Source organism: Medicago sativa, chromosome 3, assembly GCF_051527215.1.
Source record: "Medicago sativa cultivar Bolivia chromosome 3, Bolivia_mono, whole genome shotgun sequence".
NCBI lineage: Eukaryota > Viridiplantae > Streptophyta > Magnoliopsida > Fabales > Fabaceae > Medicago > Medicago sativa.
In genome coordinates, this window is record NC_140751.1 from 51,313,863 (window position 1) to 51,317,977 (window position 4,115).

The 4,115-nt window shown below is 32.3% G+C and overlaps 1 pseudogene; it reads left to right on the forward strand.

Annotated features, from left to right (window-relative positions):
• Nucleotides 1-248: 248 nt before the first annotated feature.
• On the forward strand, nucleotides 249-2,612 carry LOC146938112 (uncharacterized; annotated as a pseudogene).
• The last annotated feature ends 1,503 nt before the right edge of the window (nucleotides 2,613-4,115 follow it).

Genomic DNA, 4,115 nt, shown 5'->3' on the forward strand with positions numbered 1-4,115 from the left:
TCTATTTTTATTTTTTTTGAAGGATTCTACATGTTTATTCTTAGGGCTCTCTTGCACATGGGTTACCCCTATTTCATTACTCCAAAACCTAATTGCCGTATTTTTTTTGCTATACCAGTATTTTATGCTTCACTTCCCAAGATATTCACCATCACAACTTTGATCTCCTCTTTTCCTATACCAGTTAACTCTATCTTCCCCTACACCACTTCCATGCCATTTTTTTTAAGAAGAAAAGTCACATAACAATGGAAAGTCCAAAATCATATGCCGAAGAAGATAGTCATAACATGGAGGACATAGAGGTATTATGAATCAATTCTTCAATTACATTTGCTTTATGTTTTTTATATATTTCTTAACAAAATCATATGTATTTCATAGAATTTTAATTTCTAAGACTTTACAATGTTTTTTATTTTAATATATAGTGCAATGAAAATTCTCAAGAAAGAAGAAACCCTGAGCATGACTTAGATGTTCATGAGCATCAAAATATTGATCCTTGTATTGATATGGAATTTGACTCTCTTGATGATGTTAAAAATTTATACACGTCATTTGCTAAAAAAGAAGGTTTTGGAATTCATACACGTTCAACTAAGACAAATTTGTGCATATTTGTTTGCTCTAATGCTGGCCAACATGTTGATAGTAATGACAAAGAAGAAAGCAATGCAATCACAGTAAAAAGCAAAAACAGATGTTCAACATCAAGAACTGATTGTAAGGCAACACTTGTAGTTTCAAAAGCAAAAATGAGGCCCAAATGGCCTATCATTACATTTAACAATACTCATAATCATGCAATGGTTAGCCCCAAGAGTATAAACTATCTTAGGTGCCATAAAAAAATGGGTGGGGCAGCAAAGAATCTAGTTGAACAGTTTGATCAAGAGGGCTTGCCTACCGGAAAAGTCGCTGCAATGTTTAGCAATGAAGGTTCGGCTTTCTCTGATAGAGATTTTTGGAATCATCTTAGAGATCTCTGATCTAAAAATCTGGATGTTGGAGATGCTCAAGCAGTGTTAAACTTTTGTAAGCAAAAACAAGCAGAGAACCCAAATTTCTTTTATGCAATACAACTTGATCATGATAGAATGATTAATTTTTTTTGGGTTGATGCAAGGTCGAGGTTGGCCTATAATTATTTTGGAGATGTTGTTACATTTGATACAACATATAAGAAGAACAAGTATCTTATGCCATTTGCGCCATTTACTGGATTGAATCATCATCATCAATCCATTTTATTCGGTTGTGCTTTGTTGCAAGATGAAACAGAGAAGTCTTTTACATGGTTGTTTGAAAGTTGGCTAATGGCAATGGGTCGAAAGAGTCTTGTTTCAATAATTACAGATCAAGATAAGGCAATGTGCGGAGCAATATCTAAGGTATTTCCTAATACTCGGCATCGTTTATGTTTGTGGCACATTAGAAAAAAGTTTGATGAGAAGCTTTCACACATATACCATAAAAGTTCAAATTTCAAGCGTGAGCTGAAAAAGTGTATACGTGAATCATTATGCATTGAAGATTTTGTGGAAGATTGGAACCAAATAATGGTTAAATATGATTTGGAAAAAAATGAATGGCTCCAAGGTTTGTATGAAATTAGAGAGTCATGGATTCCTATTTATAATATGAAGACCTTTTTTGCTAGGATGAATACAACACAGAGGAGTGAGAGCATAAATGCATTTTTTTATTCTTTTGTTGATTCTTCAACCACACTGCGAGATTTCGTAGTAAAGTTTGACAAAGCAGTGGATAGTCTCTACGAGAAAGAAAAAAAGAAGATTTTGAGTCGCGACATCGATCACCTTTTAAGTGTTAGATCAAAAATTGAAAAGCAAGCCGCAACTATTTATACTAGAAACATCTTTAAGAAGTTTCAGGACGAGCTTGCAAAGGTTAGCCACTTCATCAAGGACAAAATCGAGAAAAATGGGTCTCAATATACATATAAAGTAACTAATTGAGATAATACTCGAGAGTCATATACTGTTTATGTGGACCTTGATACAAGGGCTGCCAAATGTGGTTGTCAACTTTATGAATTTATGGGCATATTATGCAGACATATCTTGATGGTTTTCAATCAAAAAATATTATTGAAATTCCAAATGAATATATTTTAAAGCGTTGGACAAAGGATGCTAATATTGGCATTATATGTGGTGTTAATGAAAACAATTCAGTACGTGAGAGTACTAAATCAGCAACTCTTCGAAGTATGCATGTGCTTAGTCAAGCAAGTTTATTATCTGACCTTGCAAAATCTGAGAAGATATATGAGTTTATATCTCCATAGCTTGAAAAGATCATCAAAAAGGCCAGAATGATGGACTTCGAAAGACAAACTAGAGTTTCAGAAACAACGTTTGTAGATGAGAGCATGTGTGATCCAACAACTGAAGAAGCTGAGTTCAATATTCGAGATCCGATAATGGCACAAACTAAAGGAAGACAAAAGGACAATGCTCGAGTTTCTCAACCTGGAAGAATCAAAAGCGGTCTGGAGTTATCGATGAATCGTATCTCAGCAAAAAGAAGATGTCAAATATGTGGAGAAGAAGGTCATAATCGACGAAGTTGCAAGCAAAAAATAAGCGACAAAGAAACTATTTTCTCTTGTTAAATTAGAGGTAAGAGTTTAAAAATGTTTTTGTGTATATGTTTCATGTTATTTTCTACATGTACTTATTTAGTTTTTTTTTTTTTTGAATCAGATGTAACATGCTGCTTGTGAGGCATTGGTTGGAGTTCTAGTAGCAAACAATTTACAATTACTCTCTCTTTCCTTTTCTTTTTTTAATTTATGCTTTGACGTTACTATGAACGTGATTTAAGGAAAGTGTATTTTGCTGACTTTTATTTGAATGTGAACAATTGTCATTTGACTCCAATGATCCATTGAGTTCCTATTTTCAAAATTTTAAAAAAATCTGACCTTTTTTTAAAATTTGTATCCAAATTTTTAAAAATTAAATTTTTTTACAGAATTTTTTTAAAAAAAATCTGACCTTTTATTAAAATTTTGAAAATTTACTTTTTTTGTATTTTGAAAATTAAATTCCAGAATTAAAAAAAAATCTGATTATATTTTCTGATTTTTAAAATTTTTTCGAATTTTTAAATTTTTTGGAAAAAAACTGAATATTTTTATGATTTTTTGGGGTGCAAAATCAGAAAGGGGGAAAACTATGGGGTGCAAAATCGCTCGTTTGAAACAATGGGGTGCAAAATCGCACAATTGGCAAAATATAGGGTGCAAAATCGCACAGTTGGCAAAATATAGGAAGAAAAAGTGCAATTAAGCCAAAATTAAATTGAACTTCAGGCAAAGACATGTTTGATTTTGTGAGAGAAGCATACTTTAGTTAAATTGAATGTTGTCTATTTCTATATCACGTTGTTTTCGTTGCATTATCTTTGTCTACGGTTTGTCTCGGCCAAACTTGGTTACGGTGGCCTGTAGGATTTTGTGATTTCGATTGGTACAGATGTTGCGTTACGAATTTCGATCATCGCGGTATGAATTACTCATAACATTGCATAAATAACTTAAATTAGAGAATTAGTCATTATTCACTTTGTTAATGTTTTTGGCATCCCTGGCCCTTCTCTAAAACAATTATCTTTAAGGCTCTTCGAAAAAATAGTTAATAGAAATAAACTTAATAAAGAAATGAGGTTGTTATAGGATGAGCAAAACGACAATTAAGTTTGGACAACAGCCACAAAATTAAGTTTTCGACTAGTATAGGAAAAGAGAAGATGGAAGTTGTGACGTTGAATAGCTTGGGAAGTGAAGCATAAAATAGTGGTATAGCAAAAAAAAAAATGGCAATTAGGTTTTGGAGTAATGAAATGGGGTAAATCATGTGCAAGAGAGTCCTAAGAATAAACGATGTAGAGTTCTAAAAAAAATATAGAATATTAGAATTTTTGGAAAGGAATTAACCAAAAGAATAAAGAATAAATTATTTCTAAAAATAAAAGGTGGGTCACTTGATCGAGCATGTGAGCACTTAATGAGTTTATGGGAGCCGTTAGATTAAAACCGTATTAATGGCTAAAATTTGGTGTCAAATTTAATTTGACACCTTGGT